General features: G+C 40.4%; 1 protein-coding gene across 24 annotated transcripts in view; it reads left to right on the top strand.

Moving 5' to 3' along the window:
- The window catches only part of LOC147364263 (potassium channel, subfamily K, member 16-like), a 292,159-nt gene that overhangs the window by 63,098 nt on the left and 204,724 nt on the right, over positions 1 to 24,337 (top strand). For 8 of the 24 annotated variants that reach the window (XR_015134271.1, XR_015134272.1, XR_015134281.1 and 5 more), the window contains one exon: positions 7,289 to 7,376. The exons of 10 other annotated variants lie outside the window; for them this stretch is intronic. The gene's annotated coding sequence lies outside the window, so the exon portion shown is untranslated. Of the gene's footprint in view, positions 1 to 7,288; positions 7,394 to 9,153; positions 9,206 to 17,129; positions 17,153 to 18,484; positions 18,500 to 19,001; positions 19,192 to 24,337 lie in introns of those variants that run through there. 6 more of the 24 variants (XR_015134286.1, XR_015134277.1, XR_015134265.1 and 3 more) reach the window with 5 other exon arrangements.

Raw genomic sequence — 24,337 nt, 5'->3', positions numbered from 1 at the left:
AAGATAATGAGACATGTATGAACTCAATATTTGCCAATGGGGCAGAATAATTGAAATCTGGGTTATTCTCAAAAATCCAGAATGTATCATTTCTGTATTTATCCTGCCACTTGTACTTCCATTATAGCCATACCTCTGTCTGCCCTGCTAGACTTTGAGCAATTGACATTAATAAGATAATATTTATCTCTGTATTGCCATTGCCCACCATTGTTGCCTACATTGTCATCCATTACTCATTAAAAATTTTTTTAAATTTATTTTATTTTTGTCTGTGCTAAGTCCTCATTGCTGCACAGGCTTTTCTCTACTTGTGTTGAGTGGGGTGGTGCTTGTGGTGCACAGGGTTTTCATTGCAGTAGCTTCTATTGTTGCAGAACACTGGCCGTAGGACACATGGGCTTCAGTAGTTGTGGCTCATGGGCTCCAGAGCACAGGCTCAGAAGTTGTGGTGCAAAGGCTTAGTTGCTCTGCGACATAATGGGATCTTTCCAGACCAGGGATTCAACTTGTGTCTCTTGCACTGGCAGACAGATTCTTTACCACTGAGCCACAAAGTGAAAGTGAGGTCGTTCAGTCCTGTCCGACTCTTTGTGACCCCATGGACTGTAGCCTACCAGGCTCTTCCCTCCATGGGATTCTCCAGGCAAGAGTACTGGAATGGGTTGCCATTTCCTTCTCTAAGGAAGCCCCATTATTAGTTTTTATTTGGCGCTTCTGTGCCAGACACAGCTTATTCCTCACAAACCTAATTTTTCAGATGTAATGATGTTCACTTATCTCCATTTTGAGAATGAAACCTCACAAGGGCATAACGAGTAGGCACACAAATAACTTTGGAGTAATGAATAAATCGATGATAAAATGATTGATGAACAAGACATCCACATGGAAATATTCTGCTTATACAATTAGAAAGATAATCTTGGAGACTCAGATCATTTCCTTTTTGGAGGCAGATTAGGGAATGTGAGGATGTGAATGCTCATTGTCATTCTTTAATTTCTTACACGGTGTGCTTCTTTGTGGTGTTTTCTTTTGAAATAGCGTTTGGTTTGTTCATGTGCAGGGATCCTTCAGTGTTAGAAATGATCAGTTTACCTGTATTAAATTAAGAGGTTTGTTCATGTTCAGGGATCCTTCAGTGTTAGAAATGATCAGTTTACTTGTATTAAATTAAGAGGTTTGTGAAGGGACTGTGTGGGAATAAATGGGAGAGGAGAGAAAGGACTAAGTAGAATCAAGTGGTTGTGGAAATATTTATGTTGTTATATATGTTTAAACATACCTTTATCTATGGGATTCTGGATTCATTAGCGAAATATAAACGCCACAACTAACTAAAATTAAATTTTTGGATTAAAATTAAAATTTATTTTAAAGGAAAGCAAGAAAAGGTTTAGAAAAAGTTGATTATTGCATGTCTTTCATGAGTAGAAATTATTTGATAGACTTGAGTATTTCAAAGACATAGAATTTGCAAAAAAAAAGTTTAGTTTTATAGATATGATTGCCAATTGGTAATTTATTTTCCTGGAGGAAAGTAGATGACATACTCTTAAGATTTTAGAAGGCTTGGGCTATATAATTCTTATTAAAATAGCCTCTGAAATTACTAAATAGAGGGAGAAAGCAAATTTTGCAGCAGTGTAAAACTCTACTACATGTGGTGTACCCTAAGTCTATACAAGCAAAAGTTTGAAAATTCTTACGACCTTGAGACAGCTGGTCAATTGAAATCTCCCATGTATCATGGTACAACCTGACATGTCACAATACATCAGTGACTATGATTAAATCTCCACTGGAGAAAAGTATCAGTTCAATTCAGTTCGGTCTCTCATTCGTGTCTGACTCTTTGCGACTCCCTGGACTGCAGCACGCCAGGTCTCCCTGTCCATCACCAACTCCCAGAGTTTACTCAAACGCATGTCCATTCAGTTGGTGATGCCATCCAACCATCTTATCCTCTGACGTCCACTTCTCCTCCCACCTTCAATCTTTCCCAGCATCAGGGTCTTTTCCAATGAGTCAGTTCTTCGCATCAGGTGGCCAAAGTATTGGACTTTCAGCTTCAACATCAGTCCTTCTGATGAATGTTCAGGACTGATTTCCTTTAGGATGGACTGGTTGGATCTCCTTGCAGTCCAAGGGACTCTCAAGAGTCTTCTCTAACACCACAGTTTAAAAGCATCAATTCTTCGGTGCTCAGCTTTCTTTATAGTCCGACTTTCATATCCATACATGACTACTGGAAAAACCATAGCCTGGACTAGGCGGACCTTGTTGGCAAAGTAATGTCTCTGCTTTTTAATATGCTGTCTAGGTTGCTCATAACTTTCCTTCCAAGGAGTAAGTGTCTTAATTTCATGGCTGCAGTCACCATCTGCAGTGATTTTGGAGCCCCAAAATATAAAGTCTGCCACTGTTTCCCCATGTATTTGCCATAAAGAGATGGGACTGGATGCCATGATCTCAGTTTTCTGAATGTTGAGCTTTAAGCTGACTTTTTCACTCTCCTCTTTCACTTTCATCAAGAGGCTCTTTAGTTCTTTGCTTTCTGCCATAAGGGTGGTGTCATCTGCATATCTGAGGTTATTGATATTTCTCCTGGCAATCTTGATTCCAGCTTGTGCTTCTTCCAGCCCAGCGTTTCTCATGATGTACTCTGCATAGAAGTTAAATAAGCAGGGGGACAATATACAGCCTTGACATACTCCTTTTCCTATTTGGAACCAGTCTGTTGTTCCATGTCCAGTTCTAACTGTTGCTACCTGACCTTCACATAGATTTCTCAAGAGGCAGGTCAAGTGGTCTGGTATTCCCATCTCTTTAAAGAATTTTCCACAGTTTATTGTGATCCACACAGTCAAAGGCTTTGGTATAGTAATAAAGCAGAAGTAGATGTTTCTCTGGAACTCTCTTGCTTTTTTGATGATCCAGCAGATGTTGGTAATTTGATCTCTGGTTCCTCTGCCTTTTCTAAATCCAGCTTGAACATCTGGAAGTTCACGGTTCATGTATTGTTGAAGCCTGGCTTAGAGAATTTTGAGCATTACTTTACTAGCATGTGAGATGAGTGCAATTGTGTGGTAGTTTGAACATTCTTTGGCATTGCCTTTCTTTGGGATTGGAATGAAACCTACCTTTTCCCATCCTGTGGCTACTGCTGAGTTTTCCAAACTTGCTGGCATATTGAATGCAGCACTTTCACAGCAGGAGAAAAGTATACAGCAAAGCAAAAGATGTTATTTTTTGCTTAATGGAATGGGGCTAGTCCTCAGGCATTGGAACACTTAATAACTACTGCATAAAACTAAGGATAGAAAATTCTGTTATTTTCTTGAGATGTGCTCTGCTCCAGTCTGCTCAGTTTTGCTTGATATCTTTCAGTTTGGGGGTGTGGATTAATCATCTCAGTCTGGGTTCTATGAAGAGAACCCAGGTTCATGCTTGTTCATCTTCCTCCAAGGTTCAAACTCATTGCTAGGTTTGGGCTTATTCAGTTCCTCCTTCAGAGTTCTAGGGATTGAGCTGTGAAACTCAGTCCATGGCTAGGGTGGTAAATGGTGAGAACAGATCTTCCTAAGATTCAGCTAGCACTGGCTTTGGACACATCATGAGCTGCTCAGCTGCTTGATAGATATCGAAATAATTCCAGCTGCTTCTGCTTGGCTGGCATTGAAGTTGACTGTGACATGTCAGTCTTCACTGAGTGTTGTGTTCTGAGGAGGATGCATGATATAAGAAAGTAAAGACTGTGTTGATACTGATCTGGAGAAAGTATAGAGAATGAAAATGGAGGTGAGTGTAAGGTTTAGATACTAAGAAAATAGATAACTTAAAAAAATAATTTATTTTAATTGGAGGATAATTACTTTACACTATTGTGGTGGTTTTTGCCATACATAGACATGAATCAGCCATGAGTGCACATGTGTCCCCCCATTCTGAACCACCATCCCATCTCTCTCCCCACATTACCCCTCTGGGTTGTCCTAAAGCACTGGCTTTGAGTGCCCTGCTTCATGCATCGAACTTGTACTGGTCATCTACTTTACATATGGTAATATGCATGTTTCAATGCTATTCTCTCAAATCATCCTACCCTTTCCTTCTCCCACAGTCCAAAAATCTGTTCTTTACATCTGTGTCTCTTTTGCTGCCTTGCATATAGGTTTGTGGTTATCTTCTTTCTAAATTCCATATATATATAGATGACTGTTTTAAGGGCTCAGTTTGAAAGATTACTTACATTTGGTGGTATACTTGACTGAGATTATAGGGTAACTGAGGATAATCCATTCTTTGGCTAGAAATTTGTAGCATTAAACTCTGGAAAAGGGCAGGAAAGAGGAACAATGTGTCCAATAGGAAAACACTAGCTCTACTTAAAGAGTATTCTAGGATATCAGTATTTCTAGAATTATATAATGCATTGGTTAGGAGTGAGGTCTCTGGAAACAGACTGGGGTTAATCCTGGCTCTGTCACTTAATAGTCCACTGAACATGGTTAAGTTCTTTACTTATTCACCCCTCTGCTGAAGTTTTCTCATCTTTAAGAGAAACTAAATGTGATAGTGGATGCCAATGCTTGTTTAGTACAATACCCAATATACAGTGATGACTCAGTTAAGTGTTTTCCATTCTGTGGCAACCCACTGCAGTATTCTTGCCTGGAGAATCCCATGGACAGAGGAGCCTGGCGGGCTACAGGCCATGGGGTTACAAAGAGTTGGACATGACTTAGCAACTAAACCACCACCATTATGTCAGTATTCATACCAGAAGTCTTGGAAATTTTGATTGGCAGGTTTTTTTGACTTGATACATCAGTTCAGAGAGGGCTTTGTTCTTATATAACTGTATTCAAAGTATAGTTACTGCCTTGAGAAAGTAGTTGAAATCACAATAGGCACCATGAAAATAAGGACTGGACTAAAATGACAACAGGGGACAGTCCCTGGTGTTCAGCTAAGTGACAAGAGAAATTAGTAATAGATGTTTAAAAGGAGAGTAAATCTATCATAGAGTGGCCATATCAATTGTTCTCAATGTTCTGTAGGGCCCCACAGTTTTATGGCCATTGCTTCTAAGTATATGTATTCTCAGGGTACTGTTCAAATGACTCAACAACTGGTGTAGCTCAGGCATGGATGGGTCAAGATGGGTCGAAGTGGATGCCTGTTTTAATGATGCAGCAGAGTACTGGACTAGGTTGACTCCTTCATTATTGGATGGTGGGAGGATCCAGGGAGAGGGCCCAGGGGAGTGGGGGTGCTGGGAATACGGGAGTACAGTGGAAAGTACAGGGGAAGCAGCTACTTACCAAGAAATATGTAAGTATTTCAATATTTTGACAACCGGTATGACTGTGGGCTTCCCTGGTGCCTTAATCAGTAAAGAATCTGCCTGCAGTACAGGAGATCTGGGTTCGATCCCTGGGTTGGAAAGATCCCCTGGAGGAGGGCATGGCAACCCACTCCAATATTCTTGCCTGGAGAATCCCCAAGGACAGAGGAGCCTGGTGGGCTACAGTCCATGGGGTCACAAAGAGTCAGACACGACTGAGTGCTGACTGAGTTAAGCACAGCACATGACTGTTACCAGCTGGACTTCAGTCCTACAAGTTCTTCTATAGTCTTGGAAACTGCATCTGTCAAGTTATAGTTGACCTTCCAGCCAGGACTGGCGCTAAGGCTGTATTTTGTTTATCTCACCACAATACTCTTTGTCCTATTAAGATGGACACAAACTTTTACAAACATTTGAACCAAATAGACTTACTGTTGCAGAAGGAGAAGCTACTAGGAAAGAATGGGTTGGGGAGAGGTGGGAAGCTTTGGCTATCAATCACTCATCCCAGCAGAGATTTCAGCAGAAACTTAATAAGCCAGTCTCTGTAGTGATAGCAGAGCTCTTAGGCACAGTTCAGACTAAATCAGAGTGTAGATGGAGGCCAGCTGCTTTTGATAAATGACTCGACATGGCTGAGTGTTCTACAAAAAGAAACCTTCAGTACTGCAAATGTGCATGGGTGATGTCATGAGTCCTTCAAATGGATGAAGGCTAATGGATCAGAAGTGAGCCTGATGCCAAAAGAATGGCTTCACTGAGAGAGAACTCAGGTTTGAAGTTACACAAGGCATCCTGCAGAATTTCTCTTCCTCAATGCCTTGGTTCAGTGCACTGTTTCAGCTTTAACTAGAAAACACTTAATATTCTTAGGTGTTTTTAGCCTAATGGATTTGATACATAAGTATTTCCTCAATCTAAGCTTTCCAAGGTGGATAATTGCTCTGGAGATTGTTAACATTATAATCAGAGATTAATGAGACTGGCTGGTAAATCCCAAACACTTGTAGCCCTTGGCGAACTTTTGTGATCCCTACCAATAACTCATTGTGTATGACTGGATCTGGGTGGAAGATTTGACTTGGTGGGTTTGACATTTAACCTTTAAAATGAATGGCAAGATTTGCAGGTGCACTTGTTCCACAAGGTAGCTAATGAATGATGTATATAATTGTCAACGTAGATCTAAGCCTGGGGAGATTTGACAAATATAGTTTCTGCTGAAAAACAATGAATGTTCCTAGACATCTGTGCAGGCTCTAGTTCTTAGGTTTTGTTGTAGGAGAAAAGATTCTAAGAGATGATTCAACTGAGAGTTGTGGTTATCTACACATTTTTGGAGATAGATTATACTAACTCCTAACTGGCTTAGTTTTCCTGGAGTTAGGGTAAGTTGAAATACGTAGTTAACAACAGTAGGTGAGTTAGCTAAGGGACTAAATGTAGGTGAAAGAAGGATGAATCAGATCTTAATACAAATTGCCTGAATAGTTGTGCAAATTGTAAGTTGGATAAGATTTATTTAAAACAAACATAGCCAAACAGTTCACTGAAGTGCCTTCCTCAACCTATATCCAGAAACAGCATTTTTGCTTTTGGAAGATATGGTAAAATAGTAGCTTGGACTGGTGCCCAGACTGCTGCAAGATAAGGTAAAAGGAGAGTGTGTGTCTTGGACTGGAGCCATTTCCCTAGAAGATGCAAACCCAAGGCAAAGTCTTAGAAGAATCCTTTCTTATTATAATAGGGTCCCCTTCACGTATGCTTTAGCAACCCTTGATTTCCAGGGGAAAAGTGGATTCTAAACTCTTCACCCTGAATAAAGTTGCTGCTCTAGGGCATGCACACTATGTGACTTCTTAGATTTTCATGACTGCTTTCTTTCTGTCTTGGTTGCTACTGCACCCTCACCTGCTTGCCCTGTCATTTTAGACTTGAATGAAATGCTACAGATGGGAGATCTGAAATCCTGAGGGAGACTCCTGAAGGGCTGGATTATGCAACCAAGAAGTGAACGGGCGTAAGCTTCCCCTGGGGGTGAGCCTTAAATAGAGAGAAATGGAGTTGAAAGAGGGGCTGGAAAGATAAATTCTGATTCCATTCCATCGTCTAAGAACTGCTCTGGGGTATAGTTACTCCTTACAGCCCTTCTGGAGAAATCCCATGTGCCATGTGAAAATGGCTGCCAAGGGACCTGCTGGATCTCTTCCTGGGTCATAACTGTGGGAGAGGCGGGTGGCAAACTGCATTATACTGCAGTGCTTTGTTCCTTGAAACTCATTTTCTTCTTTCCCTTACTGTCCTGGGCTTCCATCTCCCAAAGAAAGTGTTAGCACTTTCAATGTGTTAGGAGGCTCTGCCTTCTAGGATATCATGGCTTTAGATACTAGGCTAATCATTAAACATTTTACCAGCTCATTAACAGATTTGCCTAATCAATATGTGACATTATCCTTCCTAAGGTCAGACTGAAAACTAATTTAAGTCTTTTTAATATTCATAGTTTCAATTTGTGCAGTAACAGTCAATACCAGCCCTTCTCAACCGTAGTTCAACAGAATTAACCCTTAATTCCTAAGGCACCTATAGTATGTAATGAATTAATTTCTCTTCTATGCATCTAGAATGTACCATCCTTGGAAGTAAGCAGTTACTTAAATCACTTCCTGCAGGAATTAATTCTCTTGAAGAATCCTGGTTGTGAAGGGCTGATCTTCACATTCTCAGGTATTTTCCTGAGATGGCTTTTATTCATCTTGTTACTAGACAAGATAAAAATGTATTCAATTCATTTATGTTTTTCAATTTTAGTCCTGTTGACAACTAACAAAGGAAGTGAATTACTTGATTCATATTTATTTAATAAATATTTGAATATCTCCTAAGAGCCAGGTTCTAGGAAAGCAAGGAAGAGCAAGGCTTGTTCTCTGTTTCCCAGAGTTCAGTTTACTGGGAATATAATGTAGATAAATATCACACTGTGTGTATAACAGAAATACATAGAAAGTGACTTGAGAACAGAGGAGCTTAGATAATATTCTCTTTTCACATTGTATTTTGCTCTACTTTTGTACCATTCATAGCATTTATAACTTGCTGTGTCCTAGGGAACATAACTAAAATAAGCCATCTGTAAGAAAACTATGATGAAATCTTCTTAACCATTTATATGACATTATTTTTTTTTCTTCTGGGTACTCAAAAAAAAAAAAAGCTGAGTTCTACATGGTATCAAAAGGAAAAGAGGCTGAAATGTACCAAATCATCCAGTCTGGAGTCTAACAGCTAGGTTACTCACAATGAAATTTTTAGTGCAGTATGTTATTTTTTTCTGATACTTCTCATTAAACAAAGGTAGACTATCAGAAGTTCTCTGCATTGTTTTTCAGAGCCTGACTTTCAAAATAAAGTGATTATGCCAGTCACAAACACTGGGAGATCAGAAGTTTGGTGCCAAAATTGAGAGTGTCTGTCATTTGTATCTTTGGCCAAAGAAGTGGGTCTTCAAAATTTTTTGCTAAGATCCATTTATCTGCTTGCATATTCATATCTGTAAAAATTACTTTGCTGGTTCTAAGGTAGAAGAAATTTATCACTGAAATTTGCAATTTTAGAAAATACTTGAAAGCATTTAAAATTATATAAATAGCTCTGGCCAAACAACTTGAGGAGAGGTGGGCCAGCGTGTGGCCTTGAGCTATGTTAATTTATATGCCTCTAAGGAAGGGTGGAGTTCATTGCAAAAACAGTGCTGTTCAAGAAAAATGAAGACTCATGTCTGATGTATAATTTTTCAGATAACAGAATTACAAATCTCTGGCATTTATGAATTAAAGTTGTACTGCAAAGGTAAGGAGGATAAATATTCTTATTTTTTGAGTAATGATGAAAATTAAGAGAAGAAAATAGGGACAGGCTTTTTGGTACTGAAATACAATTTCATTCTCAGATCTTAACAAAATTAAGATTCTCTCATGGGACAGTCAGTGTGGGAACTGACTGTAGGTAATAAGGCATACCTGGCCCTGGGGATGGGTAGTGGGGAATGTATCAAAAGTCTTTTTGAAATCTGGCAGAAGTCTTATTTTTTTTTAATGCCCTAGAAGAAAGGATAGGAATTGCAACACATTAGTCACAATAAATAGACCTTGTCCCTAAACACCCACGAACTTCCCTCCTTATTTTTCATTGTGCCCATTGTTCATCTTCATCTCTGTCAGTGAATGCAAATGTTTCACATTCTGGACCTAACTGGGGGCCACAGTTGGAAAGATCATCTATCCTAATCAAATCCTTATTAAACATACAAATCTTCTTAGTAGTCACTTTTTTCTCTTAGACAAATATAGGAGAGGATCCATTGTTCACTTCTAGAAACAATTCCATGAGAAAGATAAATAACAGAAAATCATTTCAGTGGTGATTTTCTGGAATTTTGGAATTATCCCAAATTTTGCTGATTGGCTTCCCTGGTGGCTCAGACAGCAAAGAATCTGCCTGCAATGCGGGAGACAGGGAAGATCTCCTGGAGAAGAAAATGGCTATCTACTCCAGTATTCTTGCCTGGAGAAGCCATGGACAGCGGAATCTGATGGGCTACAGTTCATGGGGTCACAAAGAGTCAGACACAACTAAGCGACTAAGTATGCATTTAATATCAAGGAAAAATGAGTTCTGGATTCTCCTTCCACCAAATGAAGTCTTCTTGTTTATCAATCTCTCGTCAGATTTTGGACACAGGGGCACAGAGAGTACATACATACAGGCAGTTTTTGTTTGACTGTTCTCTTCTCAGTAGCAACTCATTCTCCAGCCAGCAATCTAGGAGAAAGTCATCTGGAGTTATCCGGGTGAAAAAGTCAGAGCTTTTTCTGTGAGGAATCAAAGCTTCTGTTCTTCGGGCTGCATGGTTAGCCTCTCTAGTTAGCCTTCCCCTTAAATCAATGAAAAAGTTCACAGAATGAAATGCTTAGTGCTCTCTTGATCATGAGCCAGGGATGGCTGTGCCTGCAAGCAAAACAAATTCTCAACAAGAATTTGTAAACAAGGATCAACTGACTAATGCCTGGTACAAAATGATGTCTGACATCTGTATTTCTGGTGGAAATTTGTGCAAAGGAGCAAAATTTTTTTTTTGTTGTTAACACTCTTTTCCCTTAGATGACTGTTGTGTTCCCTGGATGGGTATCATTAATTTGGAATTTGGGTCTGAAATGGTGTTAGGCTGCTTTTGCCAAGTAATTCTTTTCCCCTTGTGAGTTTTATCCTTTTTTGTTTGTTCCTGTTTGAGACCTTTTAGAAACTTTATTTTTGTTCAGAAAGAGACATGATACCACAAAGACCTACTGATTGTTTTCTTTAACATGTGGCTTATTATCCCTAAAAAGCCTTACAGCACCTCTAGATCCCAATGGGAAGTTAAGAACAAATGGCAGGAAACCAGGTACTCAGGAAGAAAACTTTTGGCTAAGCAATATTGACTCATTGATGTTTAATAATAATACTACCAATTGTCTTTTAATGAACGTATACCATGCAATAGGCACTGTCAGAATTGCTTTAAAAAACAATTTAAATTATATCAAGCCCTTAGTATGTACCAGGTACTATTATGGTACCAGAACTGGTAGCTCAAAACAATAGAAATTATTCTCTCATAGTTTTGAAGGTTAGTAGTCTGCAACAAGGAGTCAGCAGGCCCACCTTCTTTCTGAGGACTCTACTATCGAATCTATTCCATGGCTTTCTTTTAGTTTCTGGTGTTCCTAGTATTCCTTGCAGCTCCTTGACTCCAATCTCTGCTTCAATTGTCACAGGGCCATCTCCCCTCGGTGTGTCTCTTTCTTCCTAGGGTGTTCTCCTCTCTGCGCATGTCTCTGCCCCTCTAAGCAGAACATTAATCATATAGGATTAACCCTGTTGGCTAAGATTGTAAAAAATCTTCCTGTAATGCAGGAGACCTGAGTTTGATCCCTGGCTTGGGAAGATCCCGTGCAAAAGGGAATGGCAACCCACTCCAGTAATCTTGCCTGGAGAAGCCCAAGGACAGAAGAGCTTGGCGGGCCACAGTCCATGGGGTCTCAAAGAATCAGACACAAATTAGCTACTAATACATTCACTTTCATTAATATATAGAAGGAATCTCTAATGACAACCTAATGTTGTTGTTGTTCAGTCACTAAGTCATGTCTGACTCTTTGTGACCCCTTGGACTGCAGCATGCCAGGCTTCCCTATTCCTCACTATCTCCCAGAGTTTGCTCAAACTTATGTTCATTGAGTTGGTAATTCCATCCAACCATCTCATCCTTTGCCATTCCCTTCTCCTTCTGCCCTCAAACCTTCCTAGCATCAGGATCTTTTCCACAGAATCTACTCTTCACATCAGTTGGCCAAAATATTGGAGCTTCAGCATCAGTCCTTCCAATGAATATTCAGAGTTGATTTCCTTTAGGATTGACTGGTTTGCAGTGCAAGGGACTCTCAAGAGTCTTCTCCAGCACCAGAGTTTGAAAGCATCAATTCTTCAGCACTCAGCCTTCTGTATGGTCCAACTCTCACATCCATACATGACTACTGGAAAAGCTATAGCTTTGATTATCCAGACGTTTGTCTGCAAAGTGTTTTCTATGCCTTTTAATACACTGTCTAGGTTTGTCACAGTTTTACTTCCAAGGAGCAAGCCTATTTTAATTTCAGCTTGGTTCTCAGATGGACTGACTCAAAAAGAGAGTGCAAGGGAAAAATGGACCTCAGCTTCTCTACAGTGCATATAGAGGTACTCTTGAAAGGTAGTGCTGAAAGAATATGTCCCAGTGGGAAGAACTTGCCTGGAATAGAGCAGTCATGGTGGTAAGGATGGAGGCTATACATGGGCTCCAAATTGGGGACTCACGCTTAGTAGACCTAGCTACTGCCTCAGCACATGCCCAACTGCCAAAAACAGACACTGTCTCTTGAAGAAATCAAGCAGTCTTTTGGTAGCAAGTTGACTACACTGGACCCTTTTCACTCTGAAGGCCTAGGATTTAAATAAATAAACAAATATCCATATTTAAACCAGGTTCGAGTTTATCTTATGTGCCTTCAGGGATTCAGCTAACACATTCTCTTGAGATTTCTTTGAGATACTTGAAGCAACACATGGCCAAGCAGGAGTTAGAACATGGAAAGTGTCTCCTTCTTGACTTGCATATGTGCCTTCAGGATTTGTTGTTCTCCCAAGGGGATACAATTATCTGTCTGATACTTTTAATCTTGGGTTGAGATGTTTATAAAGAAATATCATGGACCAAAAGTTGTATTTAAATTAACAACCAAACTCTGGGGTTAGGAAGGGTGGTGTGATGTGGAAGGCATGCAGAGTCCACTGAATGTGAGCACTGCTAATTGGTCTACTTGTTACCTTCAGCCTTGATCAACTCTTGAGCTTACATCCCTATATTAAAAAGATTCTTGAGATCCAGAATAGGACAATGGAAATGATTAAAAATAGAGAAATGAGGTTAAAAAAAGAAAAGTTAAAGTTACGGCTGTTTTAGCATGCCCATCTTTACCTGTAGAAGCTAATTGTAGATGGTAGGAGAGAGGAGGGGCTTTACATAATTTAAGAATTACAGCTTAGGCTGTGCTTAATGAGAGTGATTATAGATACTGGCAGTCATTGTTCAACTAAAGGTGAAAATGAAGAAGGAAGGGCAGAAAGACCTCTTTCAGGAGAAAGAGATCTTCCAAAATTTGTACTCTTCTCCATGGCAAAGCTGTAGGAGCAAATAGGGAACTGTGGGAAAGGTGGATTCCAGGAGGAAACTCGGGACTGGAGAAAACAGGAAACAGCAGAGTCTGAGCTGTGAAGCCAGTCTCCTGGGACTCTCCGTATTCAGTTTTCTGAACAGGGATCCTGATCTTTGAACTCAAAAGTCTGGATGTGAACTAACAAAGAAATGTGAAATAAAGGCTTGAGCATGAGGTCAGGGAAGATGTGGTATATGAAGTGTGGTTTCCTAGGAAGAACTTCAATTTGTTGGTTTTTGTGACTTAAAAATAGACAAAAAGCTACTGGTCTTTTTAAAAAAATGATCAGGATCATTCATAATTTGTTTTAAATTTGACTTTCCAGCATTTACCACTCCATGCCATTGTCTTCTGATGTAATGACCTATGCATCATCTGCCCACTGTTTTCCCTCATCATGTAGAGTCACTCCTTCTGTCAGGAATACCTTTCTCTCCCAGTCCTTGTGGATGCCATCTCCTCATCTTTCAGAGAACCAGATGAACTATTTTTTTTTTCCCATGCAGTGCTCCATGTTTTCCACACCCAGAGACTTGGCTGATCCTCCTTTGTATCTACCTCTGTTATATCTTTGATAGTATGGCATTAGCTTGATTTGCTGTATCTCTGTTCCTTCACTAGATTGTGAGTTCATGCGGCCAGGGACTGTCTTATTTTCATTCTGGGTCAAATATTTGGCATGTAGCAAGTGACACAGTAAGTGCTTCTTGAAAGTACATTTAGAATTGAGTAACTCTGAAGGAGGCTTACCAGGTGTCCTCCAACTTAAATCACCAAATAAGAAAAGCATTTTTACAAGCATAGTAGAAGCATGAGTTTGCACAGAGAAGATGTTTATTAAGAATGTGTAAAATAAATATTATGTAACAGTACAGAAAATATCTTCCTGGGAATCTAAGACCAAGATAAAGAAACCTATTTATCTCTGCTAACAGAGATATAGTCTGGCGTTCATTTTCTGTTCTGTGATTCTGTGATTTAGGATCACAAACTCCACACAGTGAACAACTGATAAACTAGACTGGAATATAGTTAATGAGAAGAAGCATTTTCTTTATCTTGCCTTCTTTGCATCGTGTGACTCAGTTAACTATTTCTGAGATCAAGTGTTGGTCATATTCAAGGAAAATGGACAAAAATGGGTTGTATGTTTTGATGGGGGAATTCTTTAGTTTTTTTAAATCCCATTTATATGGTTAAGCAATAATATTTGTGTTAGCTCATTTATGTCAAGATTTTCATAGAATCAAATCTTGGTCATTTAGACAACTAAGTTAAACTACTATATAAGTGAAATACTGTAGAATATGAAAGCAAATTCAGTCATCACTTTTTGTGCATCATAAAAGGAAACAAAATACAACAAAATATTAATGGAGAAATCTAGTTAGCATGTTTTAATAAATATATTATATATTAAATAAGTGTATTATACTTGCTTTTAAAGAGCCTAAATCTTTTTACATGTAAATAACCACTATAAAAAGTATTTTAAAATGTAGTGCTCACAAGGAGGATGAATGTGTTCTCCTTTAATTTTAGTAATATATTTACTTGTATACACTATGTATTAACTTTAACAGCTTCTTTTGTCCTAGATGTTCAAGATATCAATTTCAGCTCAATTCTTGTCTAGTTATTAAGAACATCAACAAAAAAAGAAGGCTATCTGAATGGATTTTTAATAGAGCTTGTGTTTATTCTGACTCAACCGTGTGCAGTTCCTCCACTATTGACTCGTATCAAGGAAACAGCGAGTGTGTTGAATTATTTGGAACGTTCAGAGAAGAATTTGACCAGCAGGCTGTCATACAATGTAAACAGCATGAGGGCCTGTTGGCTTCATGGAGGGGATATCTGGTTTCTCAACAGGTTCTGGAGGTGGAGAACAGAAGGAGCTGAAGGGCTTTTGCCTGTGGTGTAAGCAGATAATGGCACTTCAGCTGCTTCTCTACAAAGGCAGGAGGTCTGACTTAGCAATTTGGTGAGAGAGTTCTCATTTCTTAATATCTATATCATTAGTTGACAGATGGCTCTCTGTCTGAAATCTTATTTTGAGAAGCTACCTCCTGCTAGATAATCTCCTTAAACTGTAAATCACTAGTGGAATGAATTTCAGTTCCTTAAGTTCTGGATGAATATACTAAAAGTTATCCCCTGCTGCAATTTGCAGAGCACATTGTTGTAATATTTATTGGGCATTTACTATGTCTCAAACCTTTTGCTAGGAACTGGGTTATGACAGAAATTAAGAAAGACACTGTCCTTATTTTTCAACGACAGTCAATAAATTAGGTTGTGGGTACAAATACTCTACTTTTCAAGAAGATCGTGACTGAAGTTCTGTCCTTGTTCTTCATCTTTTTAGGTGAAAAAAGAGGCATTTTATAGGTTGTAAGAACCTTTTTTTCCTATAAAAATTGTAGTCACTTTTTTCTCTATCAGAAGTGTAGTCAACCTCTCTAGTTAGCTTTTTCAGACCATAGCTTCTCAACTTGGGAATACAAGGGAGGTCAGAGAGAACTTCCCTTGGAGTTTTGAAGGCCAGTTATTACAGATGTGTCTAATAAACCACAGCCGCGACTTAGCAGCAGCAGCAGCAGCTTCTCAGTCCAGCCTCTCGGCCTTTACTGCTGATGATGGGAGGATCTCTTTTATGTTGTTTTTTGCCACTTGTCAATGATATTGGGAATAGGAAGTTCTGCCTAAAAATTCAATCTGGCTCAAGATAGATGAGCATGGCATGGGCAGAGCATCCCAGAAGTGTTCTGGGGCTCCTTGAGATACTATGTAATAAATGAGGTATATGCCAAACCCTGCTTCCTCTCCCCTTTGGAAAGCCAGATCTAGGGCCTGGGGCAGCCTCTTACCATAATCTGCCCCAGTCCATTTATCCTATGGTACCATATGAGCTTATCATATCATGAGTTTATTATATACCATGATCAAAGTTGGGAAGGACTGTCTTAGGTTATGACGCAGGGGCAAGAAATTCTGCTGTTAGGAAAGGCTTCAGGACATGTGCCAATGCCCAGGCCTAGTCAGGCTCCCAGGAGTTGTTAGGAATAGGGAGATATTGAAAAGGGAAGCTAAAATCACTGTGCATAAGAACATAAAGTAATCTTTCTGTTGTGGGCAGGGAACAGCTTGGCAGATTGTTTGTTTGAAGAAAATATTTTTCTTTGTTCATATTGATTTGGACTGTACTGCTTTGGAGAATTATTTTTGTTCTTGGGATGTGTATGTCTGCATCATGCATGTTTTGTCTGGAAGTTATGTATACATTCTAAAAGACAAAAGGAAGAATCTGGAGACATGTTACCTTCAGGTCACTCTGTAGAGAGATCTCCATGGGGGACTGTATTTAAAATACCAAATCCCAATCTGGATTATTAGCCAAAGCACATTTTTGATAAATAATCCCAGGATTGGAAAGGTATTGCCAGGAACTGTGGAGGCCCACAAATGTCCTTGGTGGGGTATCAGATTGGTACTAGAGAGGAAACAGAGATTCACTCTGGGAAGGATTGAAGAAGTAGTTCTCTCTCCAAGGGGTAAGGGAAAGATGGACTTTAATACAGGGGATTGAAATGTGGAATTGGGTTATATCCTAAGGAGAGTCCCTAAGAAGGGTTTACCTTGGTAAATTTCCTTAAATACTGAACAGTGCTGCTTAACCTATGTTACTTTTATTCCTGCGTTGCAGTATCCTCTATCTGGCCCCATGCTCACAGCAGTCTAATGCATTCATACCACCTGGTGTGTTAGGTAAGAAACTAAGGAAAGGAGCCAGGAAGGGTTCTTGTCCTGACCCTCTCTCTCCAGGCCAGCCTGGTGGAGGCAGTCTCATGTCAAATATGGTTCTCCTTATTCCCAGCCTGCAGGGGTTCCCAGGAGTGGCACAAGTGGAGGCCCAAGGTAGCCTGGAAATCAATGAAAGAAAGTGATGAATAGACGGGGATATGAGTCAAATCTCCCTTCTCCTTCAATGTATTATAAGAAGGTCAGTCTGGAAAGAGGGAGGGGATGACAGGTAGATAGCAGCTTGCTTACTCAAGCTTTGTGCACACACATCTTTCCAGGGCCCATTCTGAAGGATACCAGCTATCTTCATGTCCTGAGTTGATGTTGTATGTGAGTGTGAGGCAGGAGGTGTCAGCCTTTCTCAGCCAGATATATGGAATGCTGAGAACACTTAAAATAGAAAATTTTATATCCTGCCATTATATTTCAGGAAAAAGTAATGTGATGGTTAGTTTTACCAATTGGCTAGGCTATGGTGTCCAGTTGTTTGGTCAAACATAACTCTGGATGTTCATAGAGGGATGAAATGCCCTCTGTGAAGGTATTTTTTATGATATGGTGAACATTTATAATGAGTTGACTTTGAATAAAAAAACGTTATTCTCCATAATGTGGGTAGGTCTCATCTAATCAATTGATTTTGCTTTAAGACTACACCATAGACACCGTACAAATCCCCTGCCTGCCAGACTGCCCTGTAGATTTCATACTCAAGCCTGAAATGTCAACTCTTAGCTGAATTTCCAGCCTGCTGTCCTGTCTGTCCTACAGAAAGACTTGAGACTTTCCAGCTCTCACAATTTCCTGAGCCAGTTTCTTAAATCCCCACCCCCCCAATCTTTCTCTGTATATGCATGCATGCTCAGATGCTCAGTCGTGTCTGACTCTTTGCAACCCCATGGACTGTAGTCCACTGGTCTCCTCTGTCAATGGGATCTTCCTGGAAAGAATACTGGAGTGGGTTACCATTTCCTCCTCTAGGGGATTTTCCCAACCCAGGGATGAAACGAGTGTCTGCTGTGTCTCCAGAATTGGCAGGCAGATTCTTTACCTGAGCCACCTGGGAAGCCCCTCTCTGTATATAGGTATACTCTATCTATATCTCTCTATATATATCTATCCATCCCTGTAACTATGTATATCTATATCAGTGCCTTTAACTATAGCTGTATCTATCTTTCCGTCTATTTATCCCATTGATTCTGTTTCTCTGGAGAACCCTGACTAAACCAGGAAATCTAAAAGGGAATGAAATCGTAGTGTGTTGCAATGGAAATAACTCAACATCCTAATAGATTCAGTATATTTCGCTGAATTCCACCTAGAATTTGTAAGAACATGCTGCCAAAACCTTTTGTCTGCTTAAGAAAGCATATAGAGCTCTGTCCTCCGTCCAGGGCTTCTGGTTAAATATCTCCTGAAAGCATTGTCTACTTGTCTCCATCTCCTAGATGCCTATTCATGGGCTAGAAAAAGGCAGTGCTCAGACCCTTATGTCATCCCGTGTCGTCTTTGTCCCATTAGCAGCCGCGTGTGGCTGTCTGTGGTGAGTAATTGGACGATCGCTCAGGGAAGTGCGCGTGCTAATGGTGCATGGCAGCTTTACAAACACTGTCTGTTTGAGTTAGACCTGAATTGTCCTCTGATTTAAAGATTCTTCTGTGACAATCAGAGCCTTGGGGATGATGTTGGCCAGAAAGAATGTGCATGGCCATTATTGAGCCAATTTTATAATTCATCTTTTAATAATCTGTAACTGAAGAGCTGAGTGAAATTCATCAAACCCTGCCTTGTTTCTCACTGGGGAGCTTTCTGTGTTTTGTTACAGAGCCAAAGCTGTATGCAGCTGTTGGAGCTGTCACCGGTATTCTGGTTCACCCAAATATTGATAATAATTACTTTGGCTCCACATGGAAAGCATTTATTCCAATATCTGTAATGGAAAGACTGTTATTATTGATATTACAGCTTTACAGTCAGTCTATCAGAATGTGGATATGACATTCATAAACTATATTTGGTAAAAGCTGTATGTTTCTCCTACTTAGTACACAGGACCCTGGGCTGTATTGTTGATCATCTGTTCTTCATAAATATAAGGAGAAGTTCTTACCAGATAATAATAATTAAACCTGTAGAAATGTCCAAATGGTGGCAGGCTACAGCCATCCTCAATGTCCCACAACAGCCTGTTAGGATAAGCAAATTCAAACAGCCAAGGCTTTGAGTCTGAGGGGGGTAAGTAGCATAATGAATTTTCCTCACCCTGTCATTACTCCTCTCTTGGCTTTCCTGGGTTACAGTCACAAGCTGGTCACATCACATTTATGCACCTTTGTGTAGAGAGCTTTGGAGTGGAGCCTGGGACTGGTCCAACTGGGAATGACCAGCTTATCATCACAGGAATGAAAAGCTGCTTTGACCCTTGTCAGCCACATCCCTGGGAAGCCGTGTGCTTGCCCAAACCCATGGCTTTATGTTTCCTTCTTACATGTTCCCTTTTCTGTTCTCCTTGCCTTTCTTACTTGCTTGCCCTGGGTGGTCTTCTGTCTCTTGTATCAAACTCTTTGTTCTTCATGATGTGGGACATGTTAGTTGCTCTGATCAAGATGATTTTCTTTTGACATTAGTGTCTGACCACCTCCAAGAGAATGACTAGGTTCCAAGCCTTGACTAGGTGGGCTCTGAGTAGCAAGGAACTCAGGGGCAACTTAGCCGCATGCTTAGCAGATGGGGTGACTTGATGACCACCTTTTTGCAGAGGACTAAGGAGATATTATGAGAAAGCTCTTGGGGTAGGTAGGATTTTATGTCAAAGACTTAGTTATAAGAGAGCAGGAGGGAGACTGAGTCCAGCTCTGGAGCTAGAATGAGTCTCAAATCACAGCCCAACTGCTGTAGCACTTCTGGGCTTAGAGGAGAGAGACTGCTGCTGCTGCTGCTAAGTCGCTTCAGTCATGTCCACTCTGTGCGACCCCATAGATGGCAACTCACCAGGCTCCTCTGTCCCTGGGATTCTCCAGGCAAGAATTCTGGAGTGGGTTACCATTTCCTTCTCCAATACATGCATGCATGCTAAGTCACTTCAGTCATGTCTGACTCTGTCTGACCCCAAAGATGGCAGCCCACTAGGCTCCTCTGTCCACAGGATTCTCTAGGTAAGAATACTGGAGTGGGTTTCCATTTCCTTCTCTGAGGAGAGAGACAGCTGTAAGTAAAAACCATGCCATGATAGTCTGTGACACACTGGAGCTCAGTGATCTATGGCATAGGGGCCAATATTACAGAGTATAACACAAAGGGAGGTAGCCCCTAGTCCTCCACAGGAGGGCTGCAGGACCTGGGGCAGCTGTGAGCAGTAGCAGTCCCCAGGCTGCCTGGTGTGCCAGGCAGGCAGCGTGGGTGCTACAGGAACCAGCACACGTGAGTCACCCTTGGGAGGTGCTCCTAGAAATACATGGGTGGGGAGCAGTCCTCAGGCAGCTGGAGGCTTCTTACTAGCACACAGGACTGGAGTCAGCAAAACGGGGAGCTGCACGCTAATGTGTTGGACCAGAGTTGGACAATAGTTGTCCAACAGTACGGTGATCTCTGAGGGGGGAGTCTGAGTTCATCAGACTGTTCTTGAGTGACTGGACAATATACCTTGGGCCTTCCCTTCACTTGTGTTAGGTGGTCCATCTTGGGTGGTCAGATCCTTATGCCATGTATCCTGAGTCCTTTGCCAGAAAGGCTGAGCTAAATTCCTTAAGAGAGGCTTCTGGATTTCCTAAGTGAACCCTGCATCTTGATCTTGGCTAAAAGCAAGAATAAGAATAATTTCTGTCTTAAAATTTTATAAATAAATTTATAAAATTTAATAAAAATTTCTGTCTAAAATTTGACCAGATTTCCAATAGCCTATTGACTAATAAAGACATTTGTTTCCAAGAAAGAGCTTTTGTGACTTAAGTGTATTTACTGCAAAGAAAAACTGGAGAAAGTTTAGGAGATGCATTGAATAATAGCTTTAAGACAGAAAAACACTGGGTAAAAAAGAAAGTGATGAAAAGAGTGTTGTGCTTGGCCAAGTCAGCCATTTAATGACAAACCTCCTCTTGTTTAAACTGGGAACTGTCTATTTTGGCTGATTAAAGTAGTCTCTAAGAATATTCTTAATTTCTGAAGGCTTTGTTATAAGAAAGCCAAAATAATCAGAGTTTATTGATCCATTTCAGAGCACTTCTGTTTTCCGATGGACTGCCTTGAGGTTCAGAAAGATACATGGTGTAATTTCATAGGAATCCCTTATAATGCAGTATGGAATTATGCTCACATGCTCTGAAGTGTTTCTAAATAGCTCTGGCCACATCTTGGATATTCATTGTCTGAGAATGTATAATTTATGAAATTGTAATGAGATGGTAGAATTTTGCTGTAAAGGATTCTCAGGGAGTTGATCTACATTCGCTTGTAGTGTCAGCTCTTTTCTAGGATAGCTGCTGCTGTACCTGCCCCTCCAAAACCACCATTTTCAGAGCTTTTAAAGTGGGAGCTCTTCCAACTTGGGGTGGTGGTCTGTCATACTGTGAAGACATTGTTGACCCATGGAACTTTTTCCTATTCTTTGATCTCATGAAGTTGGGGTCTGCCTTCTGTTCTATTTTTGTTCTCAGCTGGCTGTCAGTTCCTTGCTAAATTTCCAAGTGATTATTAAGGGCTTAGCTTAAGGCAGGGGGTACTGACCTACCCCTCAAAAATATTAGGTGAGGAACTCCCCTGGCAGTCCAGTGGTTAAGACTCCATGTTCCCAATGCAGGGGGTGTGGGTTTGACTCATGCATGCTGCATGGTGCGACCTAAAAAAAAGGAAGTTAGGTGAAATTTGGTGTATCTCTAGTAGGTGAGCATATTTCTGAAATTTTAAATCATAGTCTTTAAGAATCTTTTTTAAAAAAACTTGAAAACCAAGGACTTAAGGAACTGTTTTTATTGACGTATCTTGGGAACTCTAGGCAATATGACTGATATTTGAGAGGGCCTGGGAATATTGAACAGCACCCCCTTTTTTGAGGTTAGCAGTTAATTCAGGTCCATGATGCCCTCATGGACCCAGGTTTCCTCTGGTTTTCTGCATTTTCATGCTCTGTATGTGGCTGTCCTCCTTGTGATGTAAATCATCATGCCACCTGTAGCATCATGTCTGGGTTCTGATAGTGGCTTGACAGCAATCCAGTCCTTTAACCATTTTTCAGTTTTTCTGTCACCCTGTGAGGTTGGGCAAGCTGCGGTGTCTTTATCTGCTATTGACCAGCTCTCGAACAACAACCTTTAAATTCCACTATTCACAAGACTGGCTTTGCTTGTGTGTTCTTCCAGGAGCTAACAATTTTTTCTCAGTCCTTTTTATGAATCAGTGTTTTGGCCTTCTTGACTCGTGTTTTGCTTCTAGGTGTACTTGAGCTGTTTCAATCCAAAGAAATCGGATTGATACAAATGAATATATGATAAATTGAATACTGTTTTAAGATTTAAGAGTAGCAAATTTGTAAAGAATTTTTTTTTTTGGCAAAGCCTTTGTATGATAAAAAGCAAACAGATAATTCATTTACTTGGGGAACCCAAGTTTTTCATGTATTAACTCCACCTTAAAATGGGGAGATCTTTTATAGTACAGTCTGCTCTGAACCAGAACTTTTATCTGGAAAGTCATTTGGGGCATCAGATTTACTGCTCTCTCCCATGCTGCTGCTTCTTCTGAATACAATCATCTTTTTCTATTTGGACATTGATTAAAGAACTCAGAGGAGCATGACCATAGATTTGATCTGTGAAGAATATATAGCCTGTTCAAAAAGGGAACTCTTGGAAAATTAGAATTACTAGATTTTATTTTTTTGATGGAAAGCATAAAAATGCCTGTAATTGGAAAAAATAGGTTCCTAGTGGCAATGTAATTTTAATATTTCATGTATCTTTATGGAAGGCATGAAAATTTGAAAATAAAAGTATCATAATCTTCAGTATTTCCCTTAATTTTGAAGTCAGTTTTTAAAAAAATAGACATTTGCATTTCTGGATTACATTTGTATATATAAATCTTTACAGTTTCCTGTTCCATTTTTCTTCTGTTACTATGGTTCATCCCAGAGAGCATTTGAAGGCACCCACCTTCAGATGGACTGACTGAGGCAAGGATGAGGTCAGGATAGGGAGGAGAGTGAGGAGCTGGGATGCACAGCCCATCCTATGCTAGAGGTCATGGCTAGAAGGTGGATGGGGGATGGAGAGTGGGAGGAACCTCAAGGTAGTAAGTACCCCAGGGAGGGGGACCATTGTGCTAAGAAAATTGAGAAAGGCTTAGAAGAGCCAAATTAAAGAAAATAAAAAGGGGCAAAAAGATGAGAGAGTACTGTGAAGTATAAAGGAAGGAAGGAGTGGATGTTATAGGGCAGAGGGTGGGGATGGAGAGTCAGAAAGAGCTTCCAGGAACTTCCCTCATGGTCCAGTGGCTAAGACTCTGTCCTTCCAATGCAGGGAGCCTGGGTTCGATCCCTGGCCAGGGAACTAGATCCCATATGCTGCAACTAAGTTTTCTTATGCCGCAACTAAAAGAGTCCACATGCCACAACTAAGACCTGGTGCATTCAAATAAATTAAATAAGTAAATTTTTTTTTTTTAAAAAGAGCCCCCACTTACTCTGCCATGGTCACTTCTAGTTCAGGTGGGGTGAGATATAGTGGGGCACAGAAATAGACTTAGGGTGAGAAAGAAACACAGAGAATGAGTGAAGGATGTATAAAGTATATGAAAGCAAATGTCAGGTGTGAAGTGATGAGCTGGCCCTCTGTAGCATTAAGAGTAGCAAGTGATCAATAGAAGACTGGAAAAAGAGGGTTGGCTTCAAAGGGCAAGGAAGTAGTTTTCTAGAGTGTTTTGCTTTCTTTTTTCTCTCTCTTTCTTCCACTAGGAACAGGGATGAGAGGGCCATGAGGAGACCCTCCTGCAGGGGACAGGTGAGGCTGTGGTAGGACAGCACTGCTGGTGGCAGAGACAGTCTCCCAGAGAGATCCTGTGGGAACCAAAAGATTATAACCCTACTATTCCTGCCTTTGTGACTTCGGACAAGTGGTCTAACTTCTCTGAGCCTCAACTTTTTCATCTGTAAAACAGAGATGAGAATGTCTACCTCCTGGGGTTACTTCCATAAATGAGATATTGTGCAATATGCTTGAGTTGACCCATGAGTGTTTGGAGTTAGTTATTGCTCTGTTGGGATACCCGGGATAGCCATTGAGGGGCACATGGCTCCTTGGGGACTGGAGAGGCCTGGTCCCAGTTCCCTGGTATCTGAAGGTGATAGAACTTGAGAATGTCACTGGTCTCCAAGTGCCCTGCATTGTAC

The sequence above is a fragment of the Bos grunniens genome, chromosome 10 (assembly GCF_055505025.1).
Source record: "Bos grunniens cultivar Pamir isolate PY7600 chromosome 10, Bosgru_T2T1.0, whole genome shotgun sequence".
Classification (NCBI taxonomy): domain Eukaryota; kingdom Metazoa; phylum Chordata; class Mammalia; order Artiodactyla; family Bovidae; genus Bos; species Bos grunniens.
The sequence above is the reverse complement of the archived record's forward strand: the minus strand, read 5'-3'. Positions and strand labels throughout refer to the sequence as shown.